Below are 13,835 nucleotides of genomic sequence, written 5' to 3'. Positions count from 1 at the left end.
GAAGAAAGAATCAGCAAACTGGAGGACAGGACATTAGAAATTACCCAGTGAAAGGAACAAAAAGGAAAAGAATAAAAAGAGTGAAGAAAGCCTATGGAAATTATGGGACACAATAAACTAAACAATGTTCATGTTATGGGAATTCCAGAAGAAGAAAAGAGAGAGAGAAAGGGGAAAAAAGTATATTTAAAGCAATAATGGATGAAACCTTCCCAAACCTAGGATGAGAAATGGACATCCAGATCCGTGAAGCCCAATCAAGCCCAAATAGGTTGAACTCAAATAGGGCTACACTGAGACACATTGCAATTAAATCGTCAAAAGTCAAAAACAAAGAAAGAATTTTAAGACCAGCAAGAGAAAAGAGAGAAGTTACATACAAGGGAACCCTGGGATAATTGGATATTCACATGTAAAAGAATGAAATTGGACCAATATCTTATACCACTCACAAAACTAACTTGAATTGGATTAAAGACTCAAATGTAAGACCTGAAACTATGCAACTGCCAGAAGAAAACATAGGAATAAAGCTCATTACATGGGTTTGGTAATGACTTTTTGGATATGACACTGAAAACACAAACGACAAAATAAAAAATAAACAAATGGAACTACATCAAACTAAAAAGCTTCTGCACAGCAAAGAAAAACAAAAACCAAAAAAAAACCAACAAAGTGATTGAAAAGACAAACTATAGAATGGGAAAAAAATATTTGTAAACCATATATCTGATAAGGGTTAATGTCCAAAATAAATTAAAAATTCATACAAATAAATAGCAAAAAAAAAAATTACCCAATTAAAAAATGAGCAAAGGACCTGAATAGACATTTCTCCAAAGAAGACACACAAAAAGCCAACAGGTACATGAAAAGATGCTCAATACCACTAGTCATCAGGGAAATGCCCATTAAAACCACACTGAGATATTACCTCACACCTGTTAGAATAGTCATCCTGTTCTCCAACAGTCAGTGGAGAAAAAGGAACCCTTGTGCTGTTGGTGGGATTGTAAATTGGTAAAGCCAGTATGGAAAACAGTATGGAGGATCCTCAAAGATTAAGACTAGAACTACATATATCTAGCAACTCCAATTCTGGGAATATACCCAAAGAAAATGAAAACACTAACTCAAAAAGATATCTGCACCCCCATGTTCATAGCAGCATTATTTATAATAGCCAAGACATGGAAACAACCTAAGTGCCCATTGATGGACAAATGGGTAAAGAGGTTGTTTTATATATTTATAGATATATACATATCATATGTATGTACACACACACACTGAAATATTATTCATCTATAAGAAAACAAAGAAATGCTACCATTTGAGACAACAGAAATGGACCTTGAAGGCTTTATGCTAAGTTAAATAAGTCAGAGAAAGAAAGACAAAACTATATGATCTCACTTATATGTGGAACCTAAAAAAAAGAGAAAACAATCATAGAAAAAGAGATCAGACCTGTGGTTACAGGAGACAGAGGGTCAGCGGAGGGGAAATTGGAGGAAGATGGTCAAAGGTACAAGCTTCCAATTGTAAGATAAATACATACTATGGACATAATGTACAACACGATGACTATAACTAACACTGACGTGTGATATATAGAAAAATCATTAAGAATAAATTCTAAGCATTCTCTTCACAAAAAAGTATTATTTGATCTCATTTATATAAATTTCTATGTTTGTGTGAGAGAGAAGGACAGAATACAAAAATGCAAAAAGTAAAGTTGTAAAGTACGAAGCTGCTTAGGTTTATATCTCAATCTATAACATAACAATTTGTTTAATTTTAATAGGTACAAAAATAAATATTAAGCATAGAACAAGGAAAAAGAAAAACTGTGCCCAGTGTAGATGTCCTTAAAGCATTTGCAAAGGAGGGCTTTATTAGGTCCGTAATCACCTGCAATTACAGGCAAAATTCTATGTGTGTGTGTTGTGTATGTACTTGGGGAGTGGATGCATAGCCTTTATTGAATTATTAAAGGGGATGTTATGACCCAAAAGTTTAAAAAGCACTGGAAAGCTTTTTCACAAAACAATTTTAAACTACTCTGATTATGTTTTTATAGTTTTCCTTCACTCGTTAACACTTCAAAGAACAGCATGTTAATGTGGAAAGAATCTCTGCCATTTAGGTAAGATATCTGAGTCTCAGTGTAAAATTAGCATATAGTAGAAGGATGAAATTATATACCATAGATGAAAGTACCTCGCAGAGTGCTTTAAAACTAGTACTTATTTATGCAAGACATCTTCCCCTGCTTACTTATTTTCAGTAGAATGAAAGCATACTGAAAGCTGGTACAATGTCTTCTTTAAAGTTTTGTTTTGTAATGCTTACTATGCTGTTTGATGCGGATGAGCCAATATCCACTTAAGGGCATGTAAGCTCACAATAACTTCTGTTGAATATAACTGTTTGAATGTACTTTCACTATATTATTATATAGGGATTTTAAACTAAAATGTACTTGCACACATTATTTAGAGCCTAACTTGGATATTAGAGTAGGTGGGTATACACCCCTGGAAAATAATAGCTAATTTCTTCACTAAAATCAAATTGCTGAACATCTACTTTAAATATACATAGCTAGGCACTGTATTATGAGTTGCAGGTAATAAAAAGTTGTTAGTCAAAGACTCTGCTCTCTAGGGTTATTTTAGAACAGCAAATCATGTTCAAACTAAAGGACATACCAAAACAGAAAGTGCCATAGGAATTTAGACAAGGGAGAAACACATCTGAAATGAGAAAGAAGGTGGGTATGGGGAAGGGTTCATGGAAGAGGCAGTGTATGATGTGAGCAAGGTTTCAACGTGTAGCAGGGTGAGTGAAAGGAACAAATGAAGACATATAGTCGTGATATCATGAGGCACAAACTACAAATAAATATCACTTGTTCTAGGCTGGTCATGAGGCAATTTAAGGGGATTAGTGAGAAACTAGATAAAGAGATATCTCTTTATATATTATTTATTAATAGTACTTTTGAACACAAGTATTTAATTTAAAAAAAGAAAAATATGGGGATAGGAGATTAGGAGGTACAAACTATTATTATAAAATGAGCTATAAGGATATATTGCATAGCACAGAAAATATAGCCAATATTTTATAATAACTATAAATGGAGTATATGACTATAACCTTTAAAAATTGTGTCACTATATTTTACACCTGTAACTTATATAATATTACACATCAACTATACTTCAATTAAAAATGCTATTTTAGTGAATAAAACACTAAGCAGTAAAATTTTAAAAAAAGAACTTAGAAGAGAACTTAAAAATAAAGACCGAAAGAACAGGTTGAAACAGCGCAGAAATCTGGCAATTAAGAGGCCATTGATAACTTTCAAAACAGCACTTTTTCTACCCATTCTCAGTGGAGGCAAAACCTTATTAATCCTACTATTTCTTTTTCTGTTTTTCAAAATCTCAGGATAAGTCTGTTTCAATTGTAGCTAATGGCAGTAATGCAGCACCAGAAAATGCCTTTTGTAAGGAGAGGGCAACTTTGAATCCTAAATCGGTACTCAAGTCTTAAATGACTGATAACACTGTCCACCCACCAGACTAAATGTTTTTTTTTTACGTGATTGGAAAGCAACAGATAGATTTCAATTCTATTTTGTCAAATCTACAAAATAGTTCCTACAGTTCATTTAGCATCTAAGAGCGTACATCCTTCTATTTGGTATTACTCCTCCTTAACACGGGGCAATTAATTTTTCCTTTCTCTGGGAAACGTTTTTAAAAAAGGAAATACAGTCAAAAATCAGTTTCAGTTAGGAAATCATACAACTATTTCTACCTAGGGCTTTGAATTTAGAAACTTTCCTCAGAAATTGTTTAAATAAAACGAAGTCCAAATTCAGAAATACCTTAAATTTAATTATCTTAGTTGCACTAAAATAACAAATTATATTTTCTATCTTGTTTTCTTTCTTCCCCAGAAGGTTTCTCCAACCCTAATCCATAACTTAATGCATTCATCTCACCTATAAAATCACTGGCAGGTATGATGCCAGCTTTGGCGGCTCCAGTCCCCTAATCCTGACCCATTTCTTGCCAAAGAATTCCGTTTCTTCAGAAACCAAGTAACAGACATTTCAATTTCTAACCATCATTAGCATATTTTCATGTACTAATACTCAACATAAAAACACCTTTTAAAATTACAGAAATTTTTACTGTACTTAAGATCAATTGCACTAACCTGTATTTCATAAACCTTGGGCTACTTTCTTAAAAATGAATTATTATTTTAATATGTTTTTCACTTCTTATTCAGAATAATTATTCATATAATTAAATATTTTACAATTAGGTAAGAAAGGTGGAAAATAGTTTTGCTATTCTTGTTCTTTGTTCTCTCTTCTAGTTGGTGTGCCTGAGTCAAAATTTTACAACACTGAAAATTTAATATTTCAAACCCAAACCATATTTAAAGATAATAATAACAGCAAGCCAAAAAAATCTTGGTCCAGAGGTTTGCATGGTCCGGGGAACAGTTCTTTGAGTGGGCCATTTGGAGAGGGATTTGCCCACCCCCCTCCACTCCTTCTGCCTCATATACTGAAGATAGAGACAAAGAAACCAACTCAAATCTTTCCAAAGTGTATTTATAAATAGAGAATTTGTAATCAGAAAAACAATAATGATATATAATAGAAGTAACATGATTTTTCAGAACCAGTATCTTGTTCTAAAAGCAATATTTAAAAAAGAAGGTGAGAAGGTTAGCTATAAACCCTGGCCCTCTTTTTCATTGATCTCCTATTTTGATTTGTTAAAATAAAACCCATGGCCTTTTGAGTCAAACTGTCTCTTTAATTTCAGATTTAAAGATAACAAATCTCTTTTTAAATGGAATATTGGCACACAGACACCACACAGTCTGGCTTATTGCAACTGTTCTCTGTTGGTGAAGTGGCACATTTGCAATCCCCACCATAGCAATCTTCACCATTTCACAGAATATCATTCAATTGTACATACCTAGATGGGCAACAAGAATGGGCACTTGAGCTCAGCAGCAAGGCATTTGTGGGGAAATCCTAGGTCAGAACCCCTAAAAGGGGAGACTAACTTGAGGATGCCCAAATAACCTGAGGTTTACCTTGGCCACCTCCCCTGACTTTCTGACTGTCTGTGGGAAAAGCCTCTCTGGAAACTCTTTTGAGGTTATTGGGGGAATCCTAGGACAAACACACTGCTTGCTTTTGCAGGAGGACTTGCCCCATACCCTACCCAGCTAGGTGTCTCACAACCTAGCTGGACTAAAAAAGCTTCCAGAAAAACGGGATAGACTGACATTCGCATTTCTACTTCCACCTATTCTTATGCACATGGAGCAAAATATGTAGGTATATCCCTCTTTCTCACACCCCAACTGATTCTGCTGTCCTCGAAACCCATCTGGTAGCTGCAGTGACTACAATGAAGGGAGTTATCGGAAACCATGTTGGTACTGGGCTTAAAGGATTTTTCATGCCATGCATTTTGGGGAAGGACATAGATAATAGTCCAAACGTGGTATAAGGCAATGCCCTTTCTGGGTCCTTGAAAAATCAGTCACGGAACAGAGGTGGTGGACAGGAGCTGACAAGAGCTGGCTTGTTAATGGGCACAGCATCCCCGGGGTGGGGGGAGAAATCAATGAAATGATTGACAAGAGAAGATGGTAAATGAAGGGAGAAGTGGGGACAAGTGCTGCTGAACTCCAGGAGGTAAGTTTCTCCTCTAATTTGAGATTCTTTCTAAAGGTTCAGTATTGAAGTGGGTGTTTGACGTTGAAACGTGCAGACCCATTCTAACTGGAAAGGGAGAAGACTGAGGAAGGCAAAAGGAGAGGGAAGATTTCCGATTACTTCTCCAGGCTGCTGACAAGAACCTGCTGCTCGCAAACCAGAAATTAACCAAGCGAAGGTTGAACGTAGCAACGTAAAAGTGCAACTCAAATTATTTTACATTCTGAATCCTCTTCAATATCTAAGCGAGTGTGGCATAGCAATGGTTGATTATTTTAAGATTACAGAGGCTGACCGCCTTCTTTGTTTGCCCAGTAACACCGCTCCTCCAATAATCTCGAGCACTTGGCTGATTAACATTTCAATTCCAGTTGTTGCTCCTTTTCCCATTGCAGAAGGCGGCAGGGATATTCCCCGTCTTCCCTCTGTATTACAAAACCCATTACTAACCAAGCAGGAAGCACCGCGCAGTGTAGCCGAGGCTAAGAATAGCCGGGCTGCTTACCTTCTCCGGAGGGATCGAATCAGCGCATGTCCCCGGCGCCGGCTGCCCCGGGGCCGCAGTGCCGCCGCGCCGGGTCTGTGCGTGGTCAGCTCGGCCGGCCCCCACCCCACCTGCCAGCTGCAGCAGCTGCTCCCGCCGCCGAGCTCCGGCCGCATGAAGTCATCCCCCGCGCCGGGCCGGATCGCCACATTCCGCGCCAGCCGCGGGGGGAGAGGGACCTCTCCCGGCTGCGGGGACCGGCTCCTGCAAACTGCGCTCAATGATCGCTACCCTTCCCGGTTGTAGGGTTATTTTCTAGGAATGCTTTTACAGAAGAAGCGTCGCCGGCTGGTGGACCGAGAGAGAAGAGCCAGAGTGACTTTCTCTGCAGAGCTCCTTTCCTCTGAGCGCTCCCCTGTCACTCCCGCGGCATGGACAGCTCCATTCCGCTGTGTGGGTTTTCCACCCTCTTCATCTTCCTTATCTGTATTGTTCATTTCGCTGAATTTGAGAGTGGGATTAGCTTTTAAAATATCATTCAAACACTCCGAAAATATTTTAAATTGGCGACTAGTTTTTCTAAGCCCCTTGTAGCAAGCTCCACTTCCCCCCAACACACGCGCGCACACACACACGCACACACACACACACACAGTTACTCGCACGTACACACCCAGCCAAACCACTCACAATTATGAAAGCTGGGACCTCTCGCCCTCTTGCCTACGTAATGGAACAGGAAACTCCCAAAGGAGTGGGGAAGTAGGACCGGCTAGCGAAAGCACTCGAGGAAAGAGAGAGGGGTCGCCCCAAGATTTTGTTGCTGTTTAGTGGTGTCCTTAGTGGACAGATGTTCCCCCTCTAACCCCCTGGCCCCACCCCAAGTGGAATGGCTGGTCTGGTGACAGCTGTAACATTTGGAAACAAAGAAGCTGAAGCCACATTAACAGATGGCTGCATCTCTTTCTTTCCCGAAGGATTTATCAGAATTGGCTTTAGGAATAATATTAGCATATACGTATATAATAAGCCCTTTCCTTCTCTCTTTAAATTGGCACCGGCTATTAACAGGTTTCTCACTCTCTCTCATCTTCCTCCCTCCCTCCCTCTCCTAAGCTGACCAGATCATCAGTTTCCGGACTTAAGGGGGAAAAAAGGCCAAGGATGTGCTCTCTTTACAGCTGAACCAGGGTTGAGCCATTCCCAAGTAGAGAGGCTCTTTGACACTAGGGTTCTCTGTGAGTGAACTTCTCACATTCAGCTTGCTTTTGGAATTGCCCATCACTAGGTCCAGGCCAGTTTTATCCTTGGATTTGTCCAGCAACCTAAACAGTATAATTGCACAAGGCCAAGGCAGTACTTTTAATCTAGGAAGAGTTCCCAACTCTCTGTTTAGCAGTTCCAAAATTAGGAGGTAGTGTAGCAAATAGTTTCAACAAGGCTCAGTAAGAATTCTTGACCCTAGAATGCGGGCTTTTTAAAAGCTGGAACAACCTAACTCATCTCTCTGAGTTTCACTTTCATAAAATTAGACCTCACCAAAGAGCAGGGGATTCTTAATATGTATCAAAGTGTATGTGGAATCTGGATGGGAATATTATATCTTTAATTTCACTAACCTCTAACTGGAATTTAGTATTTAGCATTTCCTTTAAATCTAAATGCAGACAACAAACCACAATAATATTAGGCGTACCTGTGACTATATCACCAGCAGATGTCACAGACAATTTCCTAAGGCAGTTTTTATAGATACCTCAAAGTATCACTACTCTGATGTTACAATCAAATCATCATTACTTTTTTTGTTTTATCTAATAGACTATATATATTTTAGAATGGTTTTAGATATACAGAAAAATTAAGGGGATAATACAGAGTTCTTATATATCTCATTCCCAATTTCCTCTATTATTGACACCGTACACTAGTGTGGTACCTTTTTTACAATTAATGAGCCAATATTAATACAATAATATTAACCAAAGTCTGTACTTTATTCAGATTTCCTTGGCTTTTGCCTAGTGTCCTTAATTCCATTTCAGGCTTCCATCCAGGACACCACATTACATTTAGTTATCAAGCCCCCTTAGGCTCCTCTGGGCTGTGGTAGTTTCTCAGGCTTTTCTTGTTTTTGATAACCTTGACAGTTTTTTTTTAAATTTATTTATTTTATTTATTTATTTTTGGCTGTGTTGGGTGTTCATTGCTGCGCGCGGGCTTACTCTAGTTGTGGAGAGCGGGGGTTACTCTTCGTTGCAGTGCGCGGGCCTCTCATTGCAGTGGCCTTTCTCATTGTGGAGCACAGGCTGTAGGTGCGTGGGTCTCCGTAGTTGCGGCACATGGGCTCAGTAGTTGTGGCTCACGGGCTGTAGAGCGCAAGCTCAGTAGTTGTGGCACATGGGCTTAGTTGCTCCCTGGAATGTGGGATCTTCCCAGGCCAGGGCTCGAACCCGTGTCCCCTGCATCAGCAGGTGGACTCTCAACCACTGCGCCACCAGGGAAGCCCTGACCTTGACAGTTTTGAGGAGCAGTGATCAAGTGTTTTGTAGCATACCTCACTAATGTAATCTGTCCAATGCTTTTCTCATGGTAAGACTGGGATTATGGTTTATTGGGAGGACAACCAGATAAAGTGCCTTTTTTATAACATCAGATCAAGGGTACATGCTGTCAACGTGATTTGACTGTTGATGTTGACCTTGATAACCTGGCTAAGGTAGTGTCTCAGATTTCTCCACTGTAAAGTTACTCCTCCACCCCTTCCACACTACACCTGTTGGAAGGAAGTCACTATGTGAAGCACAAACCCAAAGAGTGGAGAGTTATGCTCCACCTCCTTGAGGACAGAGTATGTACATAAAGTATTTGGAATTCTTCTGCACAGAATTGTCTATTTTCCCCTAAATATTAATTTATTCAATTATTGATATTTATTTATATCAGTATAGACTCATGGATATCTATTTTTCCCTTGCATTATAATCCAATACTACTTTATCTTGTTGTTTGAATTGTTCCAGCTTTGGCCATTGGGAGCTTTTGCTTTTGGTGCCTGTGCTCCTTTGACATACTCCCTTTGGGGTGTGTGAGTTTGTGTGTGTGTGTGTATCTGTGTGTATATGTGTTTAGCATGCATGTTTGTGTGTGTGTTTAACACTTCCTGACTTTCTGGTACCACAAGATGCTCCAGGCTCAATTTGTGTATTTCCTGCCCCAGTCCTAGAATCAGTCATTTCTCTGAGGATCCCTGATTCCTTTTATTGGAGAGTAGTAATAGAAACTCTCCTTTTATTGGAGAGTAGTAATAGAAAGATCTGGGCTCTAGATGTGCTGTTGCTAATGGGGTATTATTTGATTAGGCTCTCTTAACTGAGAGAACAAAGAAATATATATGTATACTAACCCATGTATATACACATATCAGTAAATATTTCTATATATAAGTATCTATATCTATATTGAACTGAGTGTATACTGATGTCTGCAACTATAATCTGTTAATGCTGAGATTATTTTAGCTTTCTCCTCTTGTTTATCTGTAAATTCATACTTCAATATTGAGAAATGTGGCTACCACCATCCACCATCTATTTATTTAATTGTTCAATTTCAGTACACATGTATCAGAATTGTTAACCCATCACCCCAACATCACTATTTTTAAGTATAGTTGTTAATAGAGTCTCTGTTATATCTTGTTATTTAATGAGTTTAAATACCCATTCGTTTCTATATCACAAATTTGGTTTTTAAAATATTCTAATGACTGCATTTAAAACATAGTAACTAGTTCCTTTTGAGATTCTATGTATTCTATTTTATGAATTTAAAAGTGTTATTTTAAGACTATTTAAATGGGCTACTCCATATTGTCAAAGGGATCCACAGTAAAAAGGTTAGGATCTCAACCTCACAAAGATTACTGTCAGTTTATAATGAGATGATGTGAAATTGTCTGGTGCAAATGTTGGGAGCTCATGCTTGATAAGTGTTAGCTTTGCCCACTTGGGCAGGCTTCTTTCTCCTTTAAAGTTCTAAATACCTTGGAAGAGAGAACATGCTAAACCTTATGGTTAATAATTTATAATTTAGTGGAAGGATTTGCTAGGTATCAGTGTTGGAGGTAAAAGTCCATATAAGGTTGACGGAGGATGAGAAAAAGACAAGATGACCCTGAAGGTCAGGGATTTTGTAGTTGAACAGACTGGGGATTGGATCCTTCCATTCACAGCCTGACTCTGTCTCATTTTTGAAATAAGGAGAACAATGGCTATTACATAGGCTTGTCCTTAAGAGTGAAAGTAGATGTTCAATCTTTTGTTTCAATTTGTTTGAGACAGTGGGGATTAAGTGTGGCGATTTGGGACAGTTACATAACATATTGGATTGTCCTTCCTTGTATAGTTTTCACTCTGTGAAGCCAGACTCACTGGAGGTATAGATAGTTTCTCATGATAATTCAGGCTCCTTCATCCATGAAAGTACTCTTGCCAGGTGCTTTTTACTCTTGGAAGACAATCAGTGTTGATGGTGCTTGGGAAAAAACAAAGATTAAAGATATTAAATGGCAGGAATTAACTGCTTCAGATACTATACCATGGCGAGAGACATAGGGGAAATAGAAAGACAAAAAGTGAACTGAGAAATGTCTTACATCAACATGTACGGTTTGAATCTATCTACTTGGAACTTGACCTACACGAGTATGTCAGATGATTTAATTTAATGAACAGTGGCTAGGGTGAGGTGAAATAGATCAGTTTTTTAATCTATGACTTTTCGTTGAACAACCCTTTTTTAAAAAACAATCTTCGGATCAGGACTTTGAGGTCCGCAGCAATTCCTTTCTGATTTTCTGGAATTAGAGATCAAATGGCCTCATGATATCATGTGTCTCCGCAAAGGACAATATGAAAACCTGAGCCAGAGGCCCTGGGTGCCTGAAGCTGTCAGCATTAGAACCACTCCTTTGGGTTAAGGAGTCCTTCCAGAAAGGACTCATTTAAATGCAAATATACTATCAGGAGGGGTAACCGTGTATCCAGTATCTGATTAGCAGCCATTAACAATTTAGCAGAGATTAGCTTCTCAGATTTATTATGGAGAGGAGTTGTCAGGGTGATTTGGCCCAGGCATCTGTCATCCACTGACTGCCAGGTCTCCTGCCCTCTTTACTACATAGGGGTCTGCCTAAAGCTGGGAACTTAGTTTACTAGGAAAGAATTGGGCACTCACTGCATGACAATCAATATTGTTTTACATAATTTTGATTTATGAGAAGGGTAGGAGGAGAATTTCTATAACAATAGTACCTTTGTGTGTGTGTGTGTGTGTGTGTGTGTGTGTGTGTGTGTGTGTGTGGTCTGCTCAGCTTAGGTTGATTAATCATACTCTACAGAAATCTTAAAATTTTATGATAAACATCTACCCTTTCAATGAGGCCAGAAAGTATATCATGTAAAATATGCACAAATGTAGTCCAGGGATGGCAAAGCTATAGTAATAGAAATAGAATTGCGTTCAAGTAATTATAGCTGGACTAAAAATTTCCTGCATTAATATGAAAGCACGGATACAAGAGTACAAGAAAATGATCACTCATATGAAGATTGATATTGCATATCTGTAACAGAAATAGGAAAATGGAAGAAGGGAAATGACTACAAACAGAACAGTAACTGTTTCTTTAGACATTGCTAAGAATTCACCTTGTTTCTACTGGTAAGGAGTTGACATGTAATACCAGATCTATATAATACAGGTAGTATTCTGTAATTGGAAGTCTAGATTTAATTGCGAAATGTATGTTTACTTAAGTGAGATGCTTGGAAATGGCATATGATACATTCAATAGTGTGGTGTAAGTAATTCTCAAATAAACCCTTTTTTAAAAAAATCATCGTGTGAAAGTCATGAAATAAAACAATGTACTTAGGCATTGCTCTTTAAATTTTTTAACCTTAAATTTTTAAAGAATCTAAGAAAACCAAAATATCCCTTCTGGAGAAAGGTATACTTTGAATAAAGCTTTTGTATTGTAATGAATAGATTATTAAATAGTAGTTATAAAGAATTATGTCTCTATAATTATTCATTTTTTTAATAAAAATGAATATTCAACTTTTCAAATCAAATTTAAGCTAATAAGAAGAGGAAATTTAAATTTGATTAAAAAGTAAGTTTCAGTGAACTGTGTTTGGTCATCAGGCAAGTTGATGTTCATCCATTCAGCAGATATTGATGGAGTGTCTAATATGTGCTGCTGTTCTAGGCACTAGAGCACTAGGCTCTAGGAGTGAACAAGTAAATCTCTTCTTTATGGATCTTATGTTCCAGTGGAAGGAGACCACCATAAATACATAAATATAGCATGTTAGTTAGTGGAGGGACCATGAAGGAGCAGTGTAATGATGCAAGGTTTAGGGCAAGTATATAGGGTGGTCAGGGAACATCTGAGCAGAGATTTGAAAGTGTGGGAGCAAAGCGTATGAATACACTGAAAAAGAGGCTTGGTGTATGCAGGTGGGTGGGCTTATACTTTATGTGTTCCAGAGACTAGGAGGTTTGTTTGTAGTGAAATGATCAAAGGGGAAATTGTTAGAAGATAAGGTTAGAAAGCTAGGTTAGCGAAAAATCCTTTAGGGTCTTTTAGGCGATGGTCAAGAGAGAACTTTAGAGGATTAAGAATTTGTTTTTGGACATACTAAATTTGTGATGGCATATGTGGACATATGAAGTAGACAACTGGATATACTAGGCTGAAATTCGACAGCAAGTGATTATCATGGCTGTAGATGAAAATCGGTAAATAATCATGGTATTTAAAGTCTTTAGATTTAAAGATGAAATCACTTTATAAGTAGGTGTAGGCAGAGAATACATGACGTTGAAGGACTGAGCCAGGAGACACTCCATTATCTAGAGGATTCGGCAAAGGATATAAGAAGTGAGCAGGGACATGAGAGGAATTGTCTCATGAGCCAAGTGGTAGGTGTTAGAAGGAAGAGGGAGTTATTATTAATCCTACTGGTAGATTAAGATGAGAACTGATAATTTAATATAGGACTTGGCAACATATAATAGATATCACTAATAACCTTAAGAAGAATAGTTTCTATGTAGTGGAGAGGACAAAAATAGGTAAGTGGGAGATAAGGAAATGAAACACTAAGTAGAGCTATATTTTTTGAGTAGTTTTGCTATAAAGAGGAGCAGAGCAATGGGGCAATGATTAGAATTGGATATGGGAAGAAAGAAAGAATTTTTCCCTTTAAGATGGGATGTATTAGATCTCTGCATGCTAATGAAAGCATCTGGTAGAGAGCAAATAATGGAAGATACAGGGAAGAGGTGACACAGTAGAAGAGAAATCCCTGATAGGCAAGAAGGGAGGTATCCAGTGCAGAGTAGAGGGTTCGGCCTTAGAACAGAGGACAAACATTTCTTCTGCCAAAGGAAGATGGAAGCCAGAACATGTGGTTTCAGATAGATCCAGGTAGGATGGTAGACTTGGTGTTTGGAGTTCACGGATATTCTGTTTTGATCCCTCCTGTATTCTCAGTGAAATAG

The 13,835-nt window shown here is 38.1% G+C and overlaps 1 protein-coding gene across 1 annotated transcript in view; it reads right to left on the bottom strand.

Moving 5' to 3' along the window:
* PKIA (cAMP-dependent protein kinase inhibitor alpha) overlaps nt 1–6,443 on the bottom strand; it is a 96,023-nt gene extending 89,580 nt beyond the window's left edge. Inside the window, exon 1 of the mRNA XM_033842958.2 lies at nt 6,285–6,443. The gene's annotated coding sequence lies outside the window, so the exon portion shown is untranslated. The remainder of the gene's footprint in view (nt 1–6,284) is intronic.
* Nucleotides 6,444–13,835: the final 7,392 nt, after the last annotated feature.

This window comes from Tursiops truncatus, chromosome 17, assembly GCF_011762595.2.
Source record: "Tursiops truncatus isolate mTurTru1 chromosome 17, mTurTru1.mat.Y, whole genome shotgun sequence".
Classification (NCBI taxonomy): Eukaryota; Metazoa; Chordata; class Mammalia; order Artiodactyla; family Delphinidae; genus Tursiops; species Tursiops truncatus.
This window is presented reverse-complemented; position numbering and strand designations above follow the sequence as displayed.